We start from the raw sequence: 22,933 nt of genomic DNA on the forward strand, positions 1-22,933 counted from the left end.
ACAGCAGATCTGGGTTTGGCTCCAGAGGCAGGACCCGGAGGTGCCAGTCCCGGTGCTGCTCCCGGTGCTGTTCCCAGTGGGTCCCTGCGGTGGCTGCAGCCCGGCCTCCCCCCCCCTTGGCAGGTTTTGCTGTTTGTCTTTGCAGCCCGTGGGTTTATTACGACCAGGAACACCCAGGTTTTTTTCACTGTCTGCCATGAAATCGATACAGTAATTTCATTTCTCAGTCATAAATGAAATGAGCTGTAAAGTAAAGTTGGGTGTTTAAGCCGGAGTGAAAGAATGAATTGTTCTAATGGGGGACGTTAACGAGGGGATTAAATGTTCCTGCGAAACCTGGGGGTCCCCAGACTGCCCCTGCTGCCACCGGGTGCTTTTAGGGCTCCCTGAACTCCTCCCTGCTGCTGCCTCGGAGCTGTGTGGTCCAGCACCCGCAGCCCCCGGCCACGCCACCACCGTCCCCGCCTGGGTGGGCAACAGCACTTCACCCACCCCCTTTCCCTGTGCCCCACGGGGGACCCCGCTGGGCAGGGAGTGGCTCCCGGGGATTTCAGGCACTGATGGCTGAGGGAGAGACCCGAGGGAAGGTCCTTGCTGTGGGATGGGGCCACTGGACAGCTCTGCCGACCCCTCCTCAGCAGCGTCCTCATCACGGCGACAACTCACTTCCATGTGGAGTTGGACTAAAAGCAACCGGGAAAAAGAGAACCAAACCTAAAAGACGTTTGTTAACAGCAGCCTTTCAGCTGACCCAGAGAAACTGGGGGGTTTTATGCAGGGTATTTTAGGGGGGGGGGGATATAAGCCCTGCTGCTTTCCGAGGAGGGTGTGTGTGGAGGTTTCCGCTCCCAGGGCCGGGCAGTTGGTGGCACGTGGGATGTTTCCCCTGGTACAGAAGGCAGGCACTTTGCCCAGCTCCACACCGTTAAAAGTTAAAGCCCCGAATTTGGTTTTTGCTTTCCTGCCCGCAGCCTGGCAGCCCGACCCTGGGAGCCCTCCCCTCATGGCGAGCACCCAAGACCCCCCTCTCCCCTCCTGCCCCTGCCCCATCCTTCATCTCCCAGCGAAAAGTGACCCAGCGCTGATCCGGGGCAAAGACAGAGCACTTTGGCAAGCCCCAAAAATTACGAGGCCATGTTATCTTTAAACCATTTTAAAAACCCCCACAGTGAAAGCCCTACTGGGGCAGGAGGAACTCCAGCCAAGCTCCCCGCGTCCGCCCCCCGCTCCGGTTGTATCCCCCTGGAAATCCTCGCAAAGAAAAACACAGGCCCTGAAAAAAAAAAATAAATAAATTTGGTTTTCATTAAAACCCTCGAATGTGAGGGGTTCTGTAGCTTTCAATGGGGCTTTGATTGCTATAGATGATGGAATGTTTTCAGAACATTTAAAAAATGTTCTCCACCTTTCTATCTTATATCGGCGGAGAAATGTGCTGGTGTTTTTTTCCCTGATAGAAGTGGCGAGGGCTGGAGGCAGATCCAAACCCTTGCCTTTATTTACCTTGAGGTTTGGGTTTAAAAATATGATGATATTTTCTTGTGGCTTTGGAACCAGAGGAGATAACCTCATGGGGGGGGGGGAGGGAAGAAATGTGTGGAAAATGCTGCAGTTTTCTTAAAGGGGGTTTTTAATGATTTATTTTATTCCATGGAGAGGAAGCCAGGTCACCCAGCACATGCAGGCACCCACGTACCTCCCTGAGCACCTTTATCAGGGAGCTGAGAGGCATTGCCAACCCTCTAAGTCATCACTGGCTTCGTGGAGATCATTGTCTTTGCCCAAAGAGATGATTTTATTGCCGTGTTCCATCCCTGCTCCTGAGTGCTTTTCTAAATCCCCTTTTACATGGCATATGCCTTTAAATGTATTTTAATTTGATTTTTTTTAGGGAGTGTAAAGTAGGTTTCTGGCCTTTGCATTTTTGAAGGTGATGTTTAAAGGGCTGGACTCACACAGAGAGAACTGGGGGAAAATGCCCCTTCCCATCGCACCCAACTCTGCTCGGTGCCAGCAATGCCATGTGTCCCTTCCAGAGCCAGGGTTCACTCCCACCCCATCGTGCCTGGTGTCTCCAGGGCCCAACCATCCACACTGTTCTCTGCAAAGGGTTTTATTCCCTCCTTCTCCTGCCTTTCCAGCTGAGGCCAAGCCAGCCCCTGTCACACCCCAGTGTCACCCTCCAGGCCTCGCCGAGGGCCAGCTCTTCTTCCCTGTGCAAACCCCAGCCGAGCTGGTGTTTTGGGTGGCTTTGTGCTCTTTCCTGGCAGGAAAGAAACCACCCCAACCCCCTCTCGTGCACCTCAGTGGGGTGTCGGGCACGCGGCAGCGGGAGGAGGTGTCAGCCCAGCCGGGATCCGGCACCCGGCAGGGGCTGGTTGGACCGGTCGGGCCGGCTCAGCGGTGCCCGTGGCACCCAGACACGCCGTGTTCGCCCCTATCTCGGCTCCCTCCCCCTCCCCAGTGTGCCAGCTCACCTGCTGCTGGGTGTTAAAGCCTCATCTCAATTACAAGTCATTAGCCACCACCCAAGAAAGGGCCACCCAGCCTGTGGTGGCCCGGTGCCACCGTGGGTGCCCGGCCCCGCTGCCCCGTGCCAAGGCAGCACCTGCAGTGCTCCCAGCCTGGGTTTATCACTGATTCCTCCCAGAGGGATTTGGATTAACCCAAGGGAGCTGTGCACAGAGACAACGGGAGCCAAACCCCACGGCTGCCGTCGCTCCAGCCCTGCCCTGCTGACCCAACACCTTTGGAAGAGCAGCCACTGGCTGGTTTTGGAGCTACTCCCCGAGCCAGTGTCCCTGCGTGTGTCAGGGTCCGAGCAGCAGTGACCTGAAGGGGCTGGTGTTCTGTGGGATGTGGTTCCATTCCATGGGAGCTTGGCCACGGGGCTGCACTTGCCAGCTCTTCCACAGGCAGAGATGAGCCCATTCCACTTGGAGTGTATCCAAGGGGGAAGCAACATGGAGTTAAGGCTTTGCCTTGCCCCCACCAGGGTGTTCCTGGGCTCCCCCAGCCCCTCACAGCAGGTGACAGTCCCTGCCCATCCCATTTCCCTGCCCCAGGTCCCAGAGCTGCAGGAGCTGGGAAGAGCAGGCTCTGGCACGAGCCTGCCAGAGCTCACGTAGGCAGGAGGTGCTGCTGCCTCTCCAGGGTGGAAAAGGATGGGATACATTCCCCTGGCACGGTGGGCAGTGACCAGGAGCCAAAGGCATCACCAACAGGAGACATGGCTGGTTTAAGCCATGAATCCTGAGAGCCCCTTCCCAGCCCCCCGAGACTCCCAAACAAGGAGCCAAACACCAGCTCCCACCTCCCGCCAGGGATGCAAACACAATTCATTTTTTAATATCTAATGAAGTTTTGATGTGCTGCCCTTGCACTAGGGGTGCAGTGACCACCGAGGTGACTGCCACTTCAGCACGGGAAGAGTTTATAAAACACTCTCATGGAGCCTTTAGGGATTTGAGGATCCCTGGAAAGCAGCACACAGGGGCGGGCTGGGTTCACGGGCAAGAACTCGTGGTCCTTGTGTGGCTGGGGGCACATCCCAGCACCCCACCACAGCCTCCCACCATCCAGCAGAGATAGACACCAATTCCAGTGGTGCTGAGCCCCCTGGGGCTGGGGAGCCCCAGCTGGGGCATCGCTGAGCCCTGTCAGGTCCCTCACAGGGCTCCAAACCAGCTGAAATGATCCCAGTTAACAGTCAAAGGTCCCTCTATAACCCAGCAGGGCTGATCTGTGCCTTGATGAGCTCCAGCACTTGCCTACAGGGGAAAAAAACACTTATTAGATTAAAACCAAGCCCCTCTTCATGAATCCTCTCCCTCTTCCCAAGCCCAATCATTTTAAAAGGCAGAGGTGGAAAAAAAAAATCCCGGGATAGGTTTAAAGAGACTTACCCCTTCAACAGGAGATACTTCAGCCTTCTGTAACTTTACAAATAAACTTTGCTTTATAAGTTTGACTTGTGGCACAGTTTTGGCAAATTCACCCCTTAAATACACCATTTCCTGCATTCTTGATTGCTATCAGAAGGCTTGGGAAAATATACAGGTGGATGGAATAAATTTTAACTCTTTGCTCCCCTCCGAATCAGAAAGCAACTGGTCTAATGGAGAGTTCAGGGCTGCTCCAGAAGGCACCAATATTCCCAGATGGAGAACAAATCTCTGCTCTGGCAGCACAGGGAGATGCTCGGGATGGGCTTGGAGGAAAATAGGAATTAGGCCTAAAGGAAAGAGCTGGAAGTCAGGCTCAAACATTATAACGCATTATATTATGTTATATTGTGTTATATGTATTGTATGTAGTATATATTATATTATTTGTATTATATTACATTGCATTGCATTAATATCTTACATATTATAAATAATCCTATTATTTCTCAGTTATTTCCTCTCCATCCACCGCTCAGATGCTGCCAGAGCTCTTCCAAAACCACTGGAACTGTTGATTTTATTGGCTGCTGTTCCCTCTCAGACTGAAGGGGTTGAGGACCCCCCCCAGCCCACCCAAGGGTTCTTGGGGATGGAGCAGGGAGGAATTAGGGCAGATGATGCTTTGGGGGAGCAGGAGCCACTGGCACAGTTGTCCCAATGCATTTCTGGCTGCTAAATGCAGCAAGCAAAGAGATTTCATTTAAATAAAATTTAAAAAAAGAAAAGGAAAGGAATTAAGGAAAGGAAGCTGTTCCCTTCCCCTGTTCTCCTGGACAAACAACCTCTCTCAGCCCACGTGCAACGACTAATTTCTTTCTGCCACATCAAGATACGGCGGATCTGAATCAGCTGTTTTTACTGGATTCATTTTTTTCCCTCTTTTTTTTTTTTTTTTTTTTCTGCTTTTGCCAACAAAAGTATTAAGAGGTTCAGCCCTGGAGATGAAAAATGAGCGGCTGGAAGGAACCACAGCCCGAAGCCCCAGGTGAGGCACTGGGTGAGTCTGGACTGGCCAGAGCCCACGTTCAGCCAGGAAAATCCAGGCATGGGGGAGTCCAGCTTCATTTCCCACAAATGCCAGCGACCCCGCTGGCCAAAGCTTGTCTGGAAAGCCAAGTGAATGCAAATAAAGTCATAATAAAAAAAAAAAAATTTAACAAATTAAAAATTCCAGTGAGGTCTTCAGGGTTTGGACCAAGCAGGAGGAGGAAATTCCAGCTCCCTCCATGCCAGTTGCCACCACAGAAGGATGCTGAAAGGTGCCCAGAAAGTCACTGGTAAGAAATGTGCAGTGCAGAGGCTGGGCTGAGTGGGAAGGACACATCCACACTGGGATGGCAGGGCTGCATCCAGCCTTTTTGCCTTTTTTTTTTTTCCCCTGAGCCTCAGCCTCACTTGAGCACAGGGACAGGAACATCCACAGGACCTGGACATCTGCATCTGTCAGCCAGGACACTGCTGAGGGACAGACGTGTCATGGAGCTCCAAACAGCCTTCCAAGGGGAGCAGGAGCATCCAGGCCTCCCAGAGGAGCGTGAGTGAAGCTGGCAGGGATGCAGGGTCAGGAGCAGGGATCCTGTCTGGACCACGGTGGCTTTGCTGGTCCCCTTGACCCCTTGACTCCGGGGCCAGCAGCCACACAAGGAATCCCTTTCCCAGCGACCAGAACCCCGGGACAGCTGGAGAGGGAGGGGATTACTCATCTCCACAGGGTTTGTGGCTCCAGGGACAGATTTTTTCCTCTCAGAGGCCAGCTGGGACCTCGCTGAGTCAGGCAGGGGGAGCTGCAGAGGGAGCTGGCGGAGCACTGCTGTCAAACTGAGCTCTGCTGAGATGGGAGAGGGTTTGCCACGTGCACGAGCCCAAGCCAGGTCTTTCCCGGGGAGCCTGGATGCAGGGAATCCAACATCTCCCTGTCAGTGCCCACCCATCCCCTCCGTGCTGGGGCAGAGGGGGCACTGCTGCCAGTGAACCCTTGCCCTGCCCCAGCCCTGCAGAGGTGGTTGCCAGGAACCAAACAAGGCTCCTGGATCACCCCTGTTTCCTCAAAAAGGACCTGAAGCACCTGGGCATCAGGGCCAGAGCAAGCCCTGTCCCTCTGCAGCTCAACAAAAAGACCTTGGCTGCCTCCTGCCCTCCTCAGGCACCTCTTTAATTGTGGGGACAAGGACTTGGAGTGGGTGGGAGAAGCCAAAAGAGCATCATGGGATTCAGCTTAGGAAGGAGCTGGTGAGACCTTGGGGCTGGGCAGGGCTCGTGCCCGCCGGCCCAGCTCCTGGGAGCGGAGGAGAAGCTGGCCCTGGGCACTGAGAGCAGATCAAAGCACCTGAGAGTGTTTGGAAGTGATGGACAAGACAAAGGGAGAGGATGAGCAGACAGAAACCTGCCCCAGATGGGCTGTGTGGGGCTGGGCTGAGGACAGGGAGGGTGCTCCCTCGGATCTGAGCTCTGCCCTGGATTTATGGAATGACCTCGGGCAACTGCTTTCATCTCATTGTGTCTTGGCAAAACTGGGTGAAACGCTCCTCTCGTGGCTCCTGCTTTGTTTAGGTGGCAAGTGGGAGCACAGGCTGTCACCCAGGGCCTCGTGGGGCCGGTGCCAAGGCTGAGCTGCTCCAAGTCCAGCTTGACACAGTAGCCTCCAGGCTCAACCATCCCAACACTCCACATCCACTCTCTGCACGCTGGGAATGCCCACAAAGCCCCTGTTTTCTCTCCAAGAGGGTAGAAATGCAGAATTGATTTCAACCTTGGCTCTGCAGCAGGGGGAGGAAATCTGGGCAACACAGGGGAGATCCTTTTCTCCTTTTCTCACCATCGGCCCTTCTCACTCCATCTGTGAGGGGTGGAGAAGCAGTTGAAAAGCCTCTCTGGCCATGTCAGGGAGCAGGACAAGGAGCTGGGGGCAGGAGCAGTTCCCTTTAGGGCCCCAACCCTGTGGACTCGCACCCTGCTCTGCACCAGCCATGCTTTGCCCCTTCCCATCTCCCAGGACCCATCCCACCCCCCATCCTTCATGGATGGGGAGAAGCCAGGCACCAGAGGGGAGAGAGGAGCTGAAAAGGGACCTGAACCAAAACCCACACGCTCCTGGTTTCCTGGGAATGGTTTGCAGTGACCACAGGAAGCAACACACAGGTCTGGGCAGCTGCCAGGGGCAGCGGGGCCACAGCCACCGGCAGGACGGCAACAGCCGTGGGGTCACAGCCCTGCCGTGGGGTCACAGCCCTGCCGTGGGGTCACAGCCCTGCCGTGGCCGAGGACGTGGCACGGGTGGCACTGCCGAGGAAATGCACAGTGGGAAGGCAGGAGGGAGGCACCGACCCCAGCACCACCATTCCAGTGGTGCCCACGGAGCACCCCCGCTCCCCTCTCTGCCTCCCTCTCTGCTTGCACCGAGACTCTGCAGGACCTTTTCCACCTGGAGAAGCCCCTTGTTTGGCAGCAAAACCAGCGCGTTCTGGGAGAGCTGGAGCAGCACCACGTCTGCTTGGCACAGCGGCCAGAGAGCAGCGCGGTCCCCCAGCTGTCCCCTCGCTGTCCGTGCCCTGGCACAATCCCATTTTCCTTGGCCGGACCCACCTCCCGCCAGAGCAGGGAGCTGATCCCGCATTGAGCGGCTGCACCGCCCCCAACTCACAGGGAAAGAAAGTGGGGATGAGAGGGAGCAGGGGCCAAAATCCCGGGGCACCCGTCCCGTCCCGGTTGTGCAACAACCCCCGGCCCCTGCCCGGCTTTGAAATGCAAAGGCAGGGAGCTCTGCTGCGCTCGGGCAGCGCCGCTGCGGGCTGAGGCAAACACAGTGCACGGCACAACCGGGCTGCAGTTTGCTAATCAACCAAGCAGATTCAGACCGAGAGGCATCTCGCATGTAAATGGCGTTTACCGCTAATTAAATGCACAAAGGAGATTTTTTTTTTTTTTCCAGGCATCCCAGGTCGCTCCTGCAGAGTCTGAACACCCACACGCGCACACACCCAGCGCCTCTGCACGACCAGGGCTTTTTTTGCGCACAAAGCAGTTCATTTCCATGCGCGTGGATTGGGCAACGCCGCCATTCCCATGTCCCCCTCCCCGCTCCTGCCGAGGACTCACGTGCTCGTGGGTGGCAGCGGGTCTCAGGTCTCCCAGTTTCACCCCCATGTCCACTTTTGGGGCTTCTGGATGGGAATCACAGCACTGGAACAGCTCTGGCCCTTGAGGTCTTGCAGGCGTTGGGCTCCTGTAGGTTTGGGGCAAACAGTTGGTTTGAGGGACAAGACCCACGAGGTCCCGTCTGCCAGAGGCAACCCTGAGGTCCAGCCACTTGCTCTGGCCACTCAGCACAGGTACCCCAGGGTGCCAATGGCCACAGGAGAAAGTCCTGTGAGGAGAATGTCACCCGTCCTGTGGGGACACGGCACTGGTGATGCTCCACGAGCCACATCAGGGCTTGCCCTGTGCCAGCTGCTCTGGTCAGCACCAGCCCGGTCAGGGTGTGCCACACACCAGTGCAGGTGCTCAAGGGGTGTCCCAGGACTGGAACTTTCCTCTTCCCAACTGGCTTTGAGGCTGCTGTGACCTGACACCCTCCAGGAGCCACCCCTGCCCAGCACCCTGCCCCCAGCCTGAGGGCAGGCAGGGGCACGGGAGGACGAGTCCCTCGGTGTGACCTGTTCCCTGCCCCGCTCCCGAGGCTGCCTGCAAGCTAACCAGGATAATTGGGCAGAGGAAAGCTTGGGGTCACCGAGCAATTCCCTGTGGTGTGCAGCCAGCCTGCAGGACAGAGCGGTGAGCACTGCCCTTAATGGTGGTGAATACAAATCACCTGTTAAACTTACCTGAAACTGCAGTGCCTTCAGAGCGAGGAGGAGGAGACAGCCATGAAACCAGGCTGGCCTTTTCCTAGATCTTGTCCTGGAGTGGTTTTACCAGCAGGGCCCCACGTCCCCACCACGCCAACTGGCCGGGCAGGACGGGGTGGTTGACCCGGGGTGATGTGCAGAGAGGCAGCACAGCCCCGGCTGCACGTGCAGACCATGAACTCCAGTGCTCCCAGTGATGCTGAGCAGCTCAGGGCCACCCCCACCCCAAAATCCCACCGCTGCTGCCCTGTGGGGGAGGCGAAGAGTCCCATTCCTTCGAGGCACAGAGTCACCCCTGAGCATCACCCATGTTTGCAGGGTTTAACCTGAGCGAGCTGCCTGCCTGGGAGCAATCACTGGGCTGCCAGGATGGCACAGGACACTTTGGGGGGCATTAGAGGGGAGGTAGCAGTGGCAGCCAGCTAAGGCTTCAAGGCCCAGAACCATGGGCAGACATTCCTGATGCTTCCTGACACAGCAGAGCCCTGTGTCCGTGTCGGGTGCAATTAGGGAATGATCAAACTGCTCATTTTGAGGCAGTGGGAGGATAAAAACTCAGGATGCAGAGCGGTGCTAACGCTTGGGATGTCTGCAGGCCTGAGAAGGGGAGGAATTTCCATGTGGAAAAGTTAAATGGTGAAACCAGCACTGGCAGTGAGGGTGGGAAGGGGCTGAAAGCAGCCAGGCCACAGGTGACAGCGGGCACAGGGATCTCAGAAGGCAGGCTCTGGAGGGGGTAGGGGGTGCTGGAGTCATCCCACCCTGCACAGTGATGGTGAGGGGCAGGAGCGACATTCCTGGGTTTCCTAGCCGTGTTCCAGAGCCCAGCCCACCCGAGGGAGACCCAGGGGATGGACAGGATACTCAGGGGATGGCCAGGAGACAGACACCACTGCATTGCACAACTGCAAATGGCTTGTGCTCCCCCCGCCGCCACCACCCACATTTGGGGTGTGTTTGTAATCTCTAGACGTCGAGTTTGTATCTCCTGCTCATCTCCAGTCGAAACATTCCTTCTTGTTTACTGGTCCTCTCCCAGTCACAGGCTCCCAGTCAAGCAGAGGAGCTTTCATTTCCTAGGGACATCTTGCATTCATTAGGACATGTTGTTATTGACTTACAAGGCTGCTAATTCTCAAGGTCCAATTCAGCCCTCAAAACCACTAACATGTGTGCTGGGGAGTTACTACATCGCTGCCACCAGCCAAGTGTGCTCAGCAGGCACAAAGGGAGCCCAAATTTAAAGCCATCTTCTCCATCACCTCGCTGGCAGGGAGCTTTGGGTCCTCTCTGCTGATGCTCAGGAGCTTCAGCCCTAAAGGGCACCTGCATCCCATGCAGGGATGGCTCTGCCTGAGGCACAGCTGCCAGGGCAGCTCAAATATTTGCCCTCTGCAAACGGGAGCAGCGGGTCCAGGAAAAGCAGCCGCGATGCCGGGGGAGATGCTGTGGGGTGATGGGGACACCTGGTCCCCCAAAGCAGCGCCTGGCTGCAGGCACAGGGGACACACAGGCAGCCCCCCAGACGTAGGAGCAGAGTGTGGTGACCCTGTGGGGTGGGAGGGTGAACTCTGGCTCCCAGGGCTGCACCGCGAGACAGCGCCGGCAGACGCGTCTTAGGAGGGAATTCAAGTGGTTTGAGAAGTTGCCTCAGCCACGGATGAACTGCACCAGGCAACCACAGGTGGGCTCCTTGTCTGGGCCCAGCATTAGGTAAAACAGGTTTGCTTAACTCCCCATCTCGGGGTACTTCTCCCTGCCTGTGGTACCCGGGGAGCCGGCGGGGAGGGGCAGCTCCCGAGGTGCCTCCGAGCAGCCCCGCTGACTATATATAGTGAGCCCAAGCTCTCAACTTGAGCCCCCGGGGGCACTGACTCACCCACAGAGGTGGATTAAAGCCGGGTGGCTGAAGCAATTCCAGCCCCACCCCGGCCGGGAAGCTGCAGCCCCCACAGCGGCGATGGCTGAACCACATGGAAGCAACGCCGGAGCCGCCGTGTTTACGGGCTGGGGAATGAAAGCAGGGCTGGGAGCCTGTGCCGAGCCAGCCCGGCAGCCACGGGATCCACAGGCTCCCCGCCGCGATGGCTGGGTGATTGGGGATGATTGGGGATGATTGGGGATGATTGGGATGGCGGCGGGAGCAGGAGCAGGGGGGAGGCCGAGGGGGATGTGGTGGATGCACCTGCACAAGGACCACTCTTGGAGGTGACCTCTTGACTACCCAAAGGGTGGTCACAGCCTTGAGAGCGCTTTTTCCTCGGCCAAGAAGCTGAGACCTTGTGCAAAGCTCGAGGGAAGAGAGATGGAACTGCACCCACGGCCTCTGGGCCAGCACTGGGCTGGTACAAACCATGTCCCCGCTTGCCACCTTCCCTTTCCCAGCTTTTGCAGGTTTGGGTGGCACTGGGGGCAGGAACCCCCTTCTCTGGTTGTCCACAGCCTGGTGTGGGACCAGGAGCTGAGGCTCCCAGCATGAGGGTGGCCAGGGATCACACAGGGTGGCTTAAAGTCCTTCAGAGAGGGATGGAAAACCCGCTTCTCTGAGGCAGAGGTGCTGCAAAGGCCTCGTTTGGGGCCACCTGGAAAGGGAGAGCCAGGAGCAGAGCTCCCAAAAAACATGCACTCTGCAAAGGTGGTTTTGGGTGCCAGCTGGAGGAGTCTCCAGGGATGGAGCCTGATGTGGGACAAAGAGCAGCATCTCCCATGACCCAGCTGCTGGCTGGGACAGCCCTCATTCCCAAGCTGAGCCTGGCCCAGCACACATCAGCAAAGCAAACTCCATATCATTATCCCCCCCCTGCCTTTCCAAGCAGTTACCTGAGCAGAGCAGAGGAATTATGGCAGCCAGGAATAGCATTGGATCCTTGAGGAGTTTACACAGGGCACGGGGGCAGGAACACTGCCTGGCACATCTTCACACACACACAGGAGCTGCTCAGGTCACTGGAGCACAGAGAGAACAGCTCTGCCACGGGCCCAAATCCACATGTGAACGAGGAGAGTCACAGGATTTGCATCCTGACGTTCAGCTGCAGTACAAGACACTGGGAAACAAGATTTCCTGGCCTGCAAGAAGTCCGAGTGTCTCCGTGTGCTGCAGGAGCCAACCCTGCCCAGCTGCTGTGACACAGCACAGGGAGCAGCACCACCTTCCCCCAGGGATGCTGCATCCTGGGAATGGGCTCCTTGGGCAGCAAGGCTGACCCTGCTGCTGCAGTGCTGAGGTCCTTTTAGAAATCAAACTCCTGGAGTGCTTTGGGAAAGGCCAAGAGCTGCTCTCAGAGCTCATTACCAGGACCAAATCCCAGGAAACCCAGCCTTGGGCTCCTTCAAAAAACTGATTCTCAGGCCATGGCTAAGGGGACTGGAGTTCATTACCATGTGTTTAACAAATGCAGATGAAGAGGAGTTCCAGCAGGACAGAGGCACCTCACACAGGCAACCTGTAATTAAAGGGCTCAGCTAATTCTTCCTGGGTTCAGGTCATCACTGCACTGACCCTCAGAGCACTTTATCCTCGGAAAATGCCAATCCCAGCCACTGCTCTTGAGTGACTGCTGAGTACATGGGTGACACCAGGCCCAGTGAACCACCTGCTGATCAATACCAGGATGGGACATGTCACTACAGGGCTGGTGACCTTAAAGGATGGCACTCAGCAGGTTGAATAACCAAAAAGGTCCCTTTTGGCATTAAAAATCTACATCTCACCATTGGAAAAGCAATCCCAAAAGTCTCCAGTCAGGAAGACACATCTCCAAATGCAGCTGTTCATGGAGCCATGTGGATCTTCAGTAGCCCAGGAGAGGTGGGAGAGGGTCTTCCCAACACACAAACCCATCCCTTGAGCAAGCTGAACGGCACCAAATTGTTTTAAAAGGCCTTAAAAACCAGCAGCTGAAAAATCTAACCGGATCATTTCCTCCTGGACATATTTGGGAATGTATTTATTTTATATCTCGTGAAAAAAAAAAAAATGAAATTCCAGGATGTAAGAGAGAAGCCAAGAAATTAAAAAAAAAATTTAAAAAAAAAAAGAGAGGAGGGGGGGGAAAGAAAGAAAACAAATTTGAACCGGGGCTGTTTTACGTGCAGTATTAAATCTCCAGCACACAATGAATCATGTAGTCCTGGGTCTAACAAGGAGGACTCCAGAAAGTCTGTAGCATGAAGGAGTCACTGGAGACTCTAAGAAATATGACAAGCTCGGTCCAAAGTGCACAAAAGAAGGGTTTTGGGGTTTTTTTTTAGTAAAGGGGAAAGAAAAGGAAAAAAAAAATATCTAATGGTAAGGGAAAAAAAACCCCAAACCAAACAAACCCTCTGAAATTACAGTCCTACAACAGCTTCATTTGTATAATCCTTCTGTTCCAGGTCCCAGAAGGGTGTTTATGGGGGGACAGGGCTCTCACCAGCCAGGATGAGCACCCAGATCCCAGAGAGCCGGGGCTGGAGCCCAGGGAGTCACCAAACCTGTTCCCTCGCCCCAGGCAGGCCGGTGTTTACAGGACAAAGGTGTCTGAGAGCTCTGACACGTCCCTCACCCCCCTGGGGGCAGTTCCCCGCAGCTGGAGATTTTTCCTGACATCCAGCCTGGATCTGCACCTCTGCTTTTCCTCTCCCTGGACAGCAGTTCCCCTCACGGAGATCCTTGCTTTGTTTCTCTAGAGGATGCTCCCTCTCCTTTCCTTTGTCCTGCTCCAGGCTCCCAGTCTCTCCTCTCTCCTAGGAAATTCCAGGAGTAGTCACTCACCTCTGAGGTTTGACCTTGTGGCCTCCAGCCCTGGCTGCCCCTCTCAGGGCAGACACACAGGACAGCACGAGGCAGGAAAACCCTGGGGGAAACCTCTGCCCTCCTGCAGCTCTGGCAAAGCCTCTCCAGCCTCTTCCTGTGCTGGGGAAAGGCAGGGGAAGAGACTCCCTTACCCGTGAGCTGGACAAGGCAGGAGCCACATTCCTCTCTTTGGGGCTGGAGATCCTAATGGATGGAGCTGGAGGAAGATCCAGTGTGATCCAAAGGTTGGTTTGGGTCTGGAGAGAGGGCATGGAGCCAAAAGCTCTCCAGGATCTGAGGTGCCCAAGAGCTCCGGGAGCGATGCCGAGCGAGCACAGAGGCAGAGCCTCCTCCAGAGCCCCTGGAAACCAGCAGAGAGAACCAGCCCCCAGCACAGCAGAGACCCAAGACCCTTGAGCATGGTCCCACCACGGCCCCCCACTGTCCTACAGAGATGCTGCTTTATCTGCCACCCAAAATCAGCCAGTGCTGCCCCACGGCACAGCGACACTTCCCCATTCCCGAGGCAGGGAGCAGAGTCACCTTCATCTCCAAACCTGCTCCAAGCCCTGTTCCCCAGAGCAAAACCTTGGGATCTGCAGCAGCAGCAGGCAGCTGTGGATCCTGCAAAGAGCAATTCCTCCCTCCTGCCAGGGGGTCATTTCCCTTTGTGCCAGGACAAGGAGCAGCTGAGCTCCAGAAGTTTGCCCTCACATGGACTGGGGGGGGTGAGCCCAAAACCCCCAGCATTCCTTAGCCCAAAGCAGCCACATCAACACAGGGATGTCACTCCTTGTCCAGTCTCACCAAGCTCCAACTGGGGCCATCAGTCTTTATAAAACATGGAAGGGAGAGTGCACAAGTCAGCAAAGGAGCGGGGCGGGTGGAGGGGTCTCCAGAAGGAGGGAGCTGCCCCTTTTTTTTTTGGTACAACAAGAGGCTGAGGGAAGGAAAACATGAACCTGTCACTCGGCTCAGCCTGGCATCAGCTGGGCACTTGCCAGGCAGCAAAACACTCTGTGGTTTCACTCCATCCCCACCATCACAGGCCCTGCCTGGTCGCTCCCTGGCTCCTCGGAGGGACTTTGATGCAGGATGGATACAGCAAAAAAACTGGGGAGGGGCAGAAAGCTCAGCCCGTGGGCATGCACAAGCACAGCAAACTCGTTCCTTGGCCTTTCATCTGCTTAATAACATGCTTTCTGTGGCATCTACAGAAACCTGCTAATAGCAAAGAATATGAGCTCGTCTGAAACAGGAATCCACCTTCTCCGTGTGTTCCCGGCTGGGATGGAGCGTGGGGAGCACCAGGGAGGACAGTTACCCAGGCAGGGAGCAGCAGGGCCCGGGAGCATCTGCTGTGTCACCAGCAGCATCCACACTCCCCGCTTGACTAGGTGGGAAATGGGAAGGGTTATTGCTTTGATAACACCCGAAGTGCTCAGCTCCAGGGAAACTCCTGAACTTCACCGCGGGAATTTCCTACGTGCCCGAGAGGAAAACCCGGTATCCCAAATCATTGCTGGGGCCAGAGCAAAGGGATCAGCAGCAACCTCTGCCAGAGGAGACAGCAAGGCAAGGACCTTCCCACTGTCCTAAACAGAGCTTGTGTCCCCCACGAAATGGCCCTGGAGGGCACCATCCGTGTCCAGTGCTGGGCACATTCCAAGGAAGGTCTGACAGGCTCCTTGTCCCTGGCTTTTCCAAACTCCTTCTGTCAGATAATCCTGTATGGCCTCAGGCAAGGCTAATTCAATATTAGGGAAAAAATACATAGTTCAGCATGGAAGAGGCTCCCACATGGCCCTTGGAAAGGGGAAGGAGGCAGGAAGGGCTTGTGGTGCAGCAGCAGGAACTCGGGAAAGCTGGGTTTGATACCTGTGTCCCACCTACTACTGGAAAACAGGGACGTGAAGCCTTCAGCTCTCACTGTCACAGTGTTCCTGGAAGGGGCTGACAAGTCCTGTGGGAGAGATGAAGGAGTGAGAGGGGCTTTTCTTCTCAGCTCAGCCTAAACCCCGCCTGCAGTGGGGACCTTTGTGTCAGAGCTGCAGCGACCCAGCTTCCCACAATGGCCACTGGTAACTGAGGTGGCACCAAAGCCACATCCCATGGGCAGGACACGGGAATCCAGCAGCAAAGGTCACTTCAGGAGCCTGAACTCGGCTCTAATTAGCACTGGGCACTGCACAGGCAGCACAGAGCAGGAGGAACCTCCCAGGGATCCAGCCATGCTGGGGATCCTCGTGGGGATCCATTAGGGATGGGCCAGAGATGGGACCATCTGTGGGACAGAGATGGTCTTAAATGGCATCATAGGAGGTGCTTGTCCCACTGGCTGCTGGGCAGGGTTTGGAGAGAGGCATCACCCAGCCTTCAGCTCCACAGGGTCCTTAAAAACTACCTTACATCGAAAGCTTTGTGCAGGCTGCAGAGCTGCCTCAGTGCTTTGGGGCATTTTGGGAATGGAGGCTCCTCCAGCAGCAAACACTCATCCATTCCCAGCATTCTGCTCTTGTGGGATGAGGAGGGATCTGGAAAAAAAACCACAAAAGCAGAGAAAAGCACCAAAAGATGTCCTGCTGTCCATCTGTGGCCATCTCTGACCTGCACCCCCAGAGTGGGACACGGGCCAGCACATCAGAGGTGTGCTGCAGACCCTGGAACAGGGGGACAAACGTTTCTCTAAGCCAAGCCCAAACACACTCACGCTGTTAAAATGGGGCCAGAACAGAGTATTTCGGCTTCCTTCGCTCTCAAACGTTCCCCGGTGTCTCTGTATTCTCCCTTCTCCACCGAGAAGGAGCCGTGGGATGTCGCGGGAGGGCGGCGGGAGCCACCAAACCCCGGCGTGGGGAAGGTGCAGCCTCCGGGGTGGCCCCGGCTGGGGCAGGAGCCGGAGCCCACGGCTGCTCCCCGGAGCTGCCAGGAGATTCCCTGGGCCGAGCCTGACCTCCACAGGCCGCCTGGGTCATGACAGCCCCGCTCTGCTCCTCGGGACCAGCAGCACCTGGAAAATATTCCCAAACAGTGCAAGCAGGAATAGCGCCCTTTCCCCACCAAACTGTCCCATTGTCACCAGAGCTCCGGGATCTGGGACTGCCTCCCTCGTGTCCCAGCAACCGGCTCGGGGCACAGGAGCTCCTGGGCTTGTTTCTCCTCTCCTGATACATCCAGGGCTTCTTGCTGTGCATCTCCCCTGCTGCTGCCTTCCCTTGTTCCAGAAATTAGGAGGTTGCAAGAGACGTGGATGCTACAGGAAGGGAAGATTCACAGTTCATGAAGCTGTTGGTCTAACAGGGCTTTCCATGCCCTGAGGAGCCCTGTGGGCACAGAAGATAGAACTTCATGGCCAGGAGCAGACACAGGAGTCCTGATTCCCCAGAATCCACGTCATCTGCTCAAACAGGACTGTTCACACCTTTCCATTAACACAGAGCCTGGAAAGGCTTATCCCGTACCCCGTTAACAGTAGGGCAGTTAACACTCAGTTAACACTGAGGATTCGGTTTTCAGCTCAAAGGGAGGAAAATATCTCATGGGTGTAGCTGATACTGAGGCTCCTTTTCCAAGACATTCTGAGGGAGCAAAGCGAACGCCCCAGCGGAGCCAAGTCATCCCTGGAGGGCAACAGCAGCTCCGGAGCCTCCTGCCTGACTGAGGTTTCCACTAACAGCTGCTGATCTGAATTCCTAGACACAGCATCTGCCTCCTCAAAGCCTTGGGTTTGTCTGGGTGTCAGTGCCAAATTCCAGAGCTCTCCGGCGTCCCGGCGGATCCGCTTTGCCCTCCACAGACACGGCACAGCATGTGACGGGAAGGGGCAAGGCCCCCCCAGAAGGGCAGTTGGAGCTGGTGGTGCCAGCGGGACTCCAGAGCAAGGAAATCAAAAGGAGGGTTGGTCAGAGCCTGGGGGAGAGAGAGCGAAGTCGGTGACACGGGCAGGGCTGAGCGAGTGGTTTGCAGGTCTGAGGCCTCTGGCCAGATGTGACAGGAGCTGCTCCATGTCCTGAACCCATCCCACTGCTCTCCCTCGGGCCCAGCCTGTGTGCCAGCACTGGCAGGTTCCCCCACAGCTGCCCAGCCAAAGTTGTTCCACCAAGATGTAACAGCCCCCTTCGAAGGGCTTTGGAGCAGCTGCATCCACGGCACAACATCCAGTGCTCCAAGGGGCAGGTTTTCTCTCTCCCAGTGCCACTGCAGGTGGGAAGTGCGGGAACAACCAGTGGGAAAACAGAGCCTCTGACATGGAGCCTCAAGACCTTCTCTGAGTGCTGTGCCACGATGCCACCAGCCCCCTCACGTGGGTCACTGGACTTCTCACCCTGCACTCCTTCCTGCTCTGCTGCTACAAGGGGAGACTCACTGGACTAGTGCTGTGGAGACACGAGGAAAAGTGTCCCATGAAAAGCCTGGCAGCCAACTTGATGCACTGTCTGCAGAGCCAAGTGTTTATTCCCAAGTGAACTCTGCACAGAATCACTCCCAGGCTGGGCAGGGATCAGCACCACAGCAAGGGTGTAAATAAAATTAGGAGTCCAACATTGATTCCAGTTTGCCCACTAACAACGTTCCCATTCACTCAAGGAAACATTCCCAGGAATTGCTCCTATTTGCTGTCTGGCAATCCAGGCTGTGTTTTTCCCCTCTGTTGAACCAACACTCCTGATAAAGCCGGGAGCCTTCCAGCTACTCCCTGAGCGTCGAGATACAAAGAGCCCTCGCCTTTCATCGCCTGTTCCAACCACACAGCGTGGCCAACCCTGGAGAATCAGGACTCCCGGATTCCTTCCTGGCCCTTCTGCCCAGGGGGGCCCTGACATGTGTCCCCGCTGCACTGGGGTGGGTGCCTTTGTGAGCTCAGCTCGGGTGATAAGATCAGCCCTTGGGAGCAGCACAGCCACGGCTGAGCAGGGCGGTGTCACCCACACACGGCACCCAAAATACAGCTTCACCCCTTGGGCCGGGTCAGGGCCGGGGATCTCTGCCCCAGACACGCACTGGGTGACTCACAGGAGGGCACCCAGAGGCAGCTCCTGCTCTGGGTAACCCGGAGGGACCCCCAACGAAGCTGTGGAGCTCAGCTATTCCTGGGAACCAGTCACGGCTTGCCTGGGTTTCAAGGCCTTCTCTTATCTTGTGCAGCAGCTCGGGCTCATTGTGCAATCTCCCCACTGGAGACGTTACCAGCCAGGATTTATGGCTTCTGTAGTTTCCCTTTCATCGGCCCAGCTGGGGAAGCGCTGGCGGAGGATGAAAGCTGCTGCTTGGGGAGGGATGTCAGGAGAGCACTTCAAAGGCTCCCGGTGCTCTGGTCGCGTTAGGATACCCGGGATCCTTCTCTTACAGCCATCCAGCACTTCCAGGAGCCTCTCCCTCCTTAAGCACAGGCTTAACCATTTGGACCTGGAGTGAAGCACCTGCAGCTCAGCTCTCCAGGGGCAGGATCTGCCCTCAGGAGCCCCCAGCAAGTTCCTCCTCACCCACAGCACGTTGCACAGCAGCACCTTCCTCCTGCCCCCAGCCCTCTCCAAATACTTCACTCCCAAAGAAAATGGAAGTGCCAGCTGGCTCAGACCAGCGCAGTGGCCACCACAAATCCAGTCTGGAGCAGGAAGTTTCATGGGAAAGCTGAGCAAGCTCTGCTGTAAGGAGTAACTGGCCATAAGGGAAGTCTGGGCTGGAGGGAAAGGCCAGAGGGAGCCTGAGAAGGGATTTGGACACAGATCTTAGTGTCACGTTGCCCTGTGGGCAAAGTCACACTGTGAGAAAGTTTGCTCATGAGCATCTTTCACTGCCCACTGGGACAAAAGGATCTCAGACCAACTGAGCTGGTCTGTCACACTCCGGTGCCTGGAGGGACCCAGAGACAATCCCCACCCTGTGAGCTGCCTGCTGGTGTGCAAAATTTCCTTCCTCGAGGAATCTAACAGAGAACAATTCACCCAAAGGTCAGAGCAGCATTATTTCACGCTCCTTGTGTGCTCATTCTGGCTCCAAGCCCACAAAAAGCTCAGAAATGAAAGCCCCTTGAAGAAATCCCACACTGAACCTTCAAACCCCCCCGGCCTGCAGTAAATGCTCCTGTGCTGTTGTGGACCTGAGTGCTGGGCGAGTGGGTGCAGCGAGATGAAGAGCCAACCACTGCCTTAAAACCCAACAAAACACAGACTTGCAGGAACTCCCAGTCCCTATAAGAAACACTGCCTGGGGAAATTAAAACTCAGAAGTAGCTGAAGCAGCACATGCCTTGCCCACACACACGAGCAGGAGCCGCAAAAACTGCCAGCGTTTTCCTCCCCTCTGTCCTTGCCCGGTGTCACAGGGGATGGCACCTGGAGGGCAAAGAGCAGTTTGAGTTGTCCAAGTGCCCCGAAGGACAGAAAGAACAGCACAAGCTCCATCGTTCAGTTATGTTTCAAACACAGCCACGAGCAGGAGCCCACGGGGACGGATCGACCCACCCGGGGCAAACGAGAAAACTCAGCTACGAAGCCACAGGACGGGGCTGAGCCCTCGCAGGGCTTCGTGACGCTCGTGGAACGTCACTCCCAGTTGCCAACAAAGCTGATAAACTGGAGTCCCCGGGACCAGCAGAGCCAATAAAAGCCGATTTCCTCAGGGCACCTGCCCTTGTCCTCAAGCAAACCCCCTCCGGGGCAGCAGCCTCAGCTCCCCCCTTCACCCCAGGAGCTCCCGAGGTTTGTCTGGAGCTACACGGGTGTGTTTAGGCCCCAGTTCTGCTGCCACAGCAGGTTCATTGGCCAAGCTCTGCCCCCAAAAAGGGTCTTCACTTAGATCTCAAAGGATCGCCCCTGATACTTCTAAGTCTCCTTGTTGGTATCTATGGATGGAAAGTACTACCAAAAATCTTCCAAAGGAAATCATTCCTTTGAATATTTGAAATTATTTACATGGAAAAAAAAGGGGGGGGGGAAATCATATGCCCTACATTTTAATTTACATTTTCGCTACAAATGGAAACTGCCTGACACAGACAAGAAATGAATTGGAGGCCTCCAGAGTCAACTCCAGGGAACTGTTGCCCAGATCATCTTTCTTCCTCATTAGACTCTTCCCAACAAGAATTGCATCCCCAAAAACAACCTCCAACAACTGTGCAGCTCCAGAGCAGTAGCACAACGTGGCTGTTCACAGGGCCCAGCTTTGTGTCTAAAAGCAGCAAAGTCTCTAATGAGGCTCAAGCCTCAGGCAGTAAATTGTTCAGGAAGACAATCGGGGTCTCTTTTTCCCACCATCCCACAACAACTGCAGGAGCATCCAGGAGCTGGAGTTCTCCCGGGAGAGCTGTGTGCACACAGCAGGACCTCCCAGAGCAGCTGGGAAAAGGCAGCTCGGAGCTACCGGGCACTGACTGCAGGAGGCTGGAGCTGCTCTGCAGGGAAACAGCACCAGCTGCAGCTGTGCTCCACATCTGGATAAAGGCATCACACAGCAAAGGCTGCAGCAGGGGGGTGTGGAACCGAGGGAGAAACAGCAGGAGAAGCTGTCAAGGATGGGGGATCCAGCTGGGAATGCAGAGTCAAGACTGACCAGCCTGAGCGCTGGGCAGGAGTCACAGAGTCACAGAAGGGACCCACGGGAGTCATCCAGTCCAACTCTCAACCCTGCCCAGGACATCCCCGAGGGTCACACCCTGTGCCTGAGAGTGTTGGCCAAACTCTTCCTGAGCCCTGGCAGGTTTGGTGCTGTGACCACTGCCCTGGGCAGTCTGACCAACGAGCTTCCTGTTCCCAGCACGTCCCCCTGCAAACCTGGTAGCTGGTATTTTTAGGTGTTTTCTGGGTTCTGCTCCCCCTCCAAGCAATCCCACTTCCATGACCCACAGTCCCTTCTTCCCAATGGGAAGGCCTGGAACAGGAGGCTTGAAAGGCACACCAGATCAAAGGAACCCCTGCGCTGCCGCGCTCGGCCGGGCAGGCGCCGCTCGCCCTTGACTAAGCTCCCTGCTTGGCACGCTCCCAAACCTGCTGCCTTTGAGTGTTTGACTGCTCACAGAAGCTTCTCACAATCAGCTTTTCTGATCACACATCGTTTAAAACGTTGCCACGTTCTGCCCCCAGAGCTCAGCACCGTCAGTGATCTCTCCCCGGCCGTCGCGTGGACAGGGGAGGGTGTTTTAACCAGAGACTCATTAAGAGCAGCAGTATCACTTCAATCAGGCTCCTTGAAATAAGAATTCCGTGTGCAAACTGACAAAGTCATTCTCCTGGGTCCTGCCAAGCCCTTTGCCGTAGGCAAAGCAGTTGAGACGTCCCTTAGCATCAACTCTGTTTGTTTATTTATAAAGTTCACATGTTTGATCTTCGTTTAGCAACTGTTTTCATCTCTCTGGCCGGTGGTAAGAACACAGCAGTTCTTCTCTTGAGTCAAAGAATCATGAGTTCTCTTCTCCCAGCTCTGGAAACCGTCCAGCATCAGCTTTGAGAGCTCATCCCAAATTTAGCCAGGCCAAGTGCAGGAGGCTCTGCAGGGCTGCTCAGCTCCACACTGCTCATCTCTCACAGGTACCAGCCAGGTTCTGGCTGTCACCTTAAGCTAAGACTTTCCAGGAGTTGCCTCACAACACTTGACTAGTTTCCCTCATTTTGAACACAGCCATCACAGCCCCAAGTTGCTCAGCCACTACAACCTTTGGGAGTCTTGGAAAAAAACCCGGACTAAAACACTTTGTTACTGCCTGAGCTGCTGTGTTTTGTTTCACTGGAGATTAAACTGTTTTCAGTCCCACCACTCTGCCTGCAGACTTCAGGAGACCCCCCCCAACCCAAGCACTTGGGAGGGAACCAGTCACCAGATCCAGGGAATCTTGCTTTGCAGTGAATTCAGTGAAGCAAAGGCCTCGAGCAGCAGCTCCTAAATGTTTGTGATTAAAACCTCAGTTGCTCCTCATGGACCACTGACCCTGTTAACACCATCCCCTGATCTGCAAGTCCAGCAAAGGCTCTCCTTGGCCTCCTGTGATCCACTGAGAAGAGTTTGGGAACCACTGCAGTTAAACACGTTCTTGATCAATGAGTCACTGCATCCACCTTTTCTCCTGGAGACTTTCAGAGGCAGGAAAACCGTTCTGACACTCAGCCCATACTCAGCTTTCATTGTAACCAGTGTCCAAGAGCCCTCAGGCAACCACCTTGAATGAGTTCCCTTTCCATCCCACTGAAAACAAAGGTTTGTCCAGGTTTCTTCTTCCTTTCATAAAAATCTCCACTACCCTCTGACAAATTGGTTCCTTCCTATGCCAGGAAGTGCCACCCTCGGAGTCACTTCCAGGATCTCCTCAGCCTTTCAGCTGCTGCATTTTGCTGCTGTTTATAAGAAAAAAAAAAGAAAAAAAGAGTTGG

General features: G+C 55.5%; 1 long non-coding RNA gene across 2 annotated transcripts; it reads right to left on the reverse strand.

Annotated features, from left to right (window-relative positions):
- Positions 1-3,416: 3,416 nt before the first annotated feature.
- LOC108508029 lies at positions 3,417-8,756 on the reverse strand. Of its 2 annotated transcripts, XR_001878312.1 has the most exons (4): positions 8,436-8,756; positions 8,043-8,169; positions 3,906-4,234; positions 3,417-3,770 (listed from the first exon to the last, which is right to left on the reverse strand). It is a non-coding gene; the product is annotated as an uncharacterized LOC108508029 (long non-coding RNA). The 2 variants fall into 2 exon arrangements; XR_001878313.1 differs by lacking the exon at positions 3,906-4,234 and having other exon boundaries at positions 8,436-8,750.
- Between the last annotated feature and the right edge of the window lie 14,177 nt (positions 8,757-22,933).

The sequence above is a fragment of the Lepidothrix coronata genome, unplaced genomic scaffold, assembly GCF_001604755.1.
Source record: "Lepidothrix coronata isolate B3197 unplaced genomic scaffold, Lepidothrix_coronata-1.0 Scaffold279, whole genome shotgun sequence".
Classification (NCBI taxonomy): domain Eukaryota; kingdom Metazoa; phylum Chordata; class Aves; order Passeriformes; family Pipridae; genus Lepidothrix; species Lepidothrix coronata.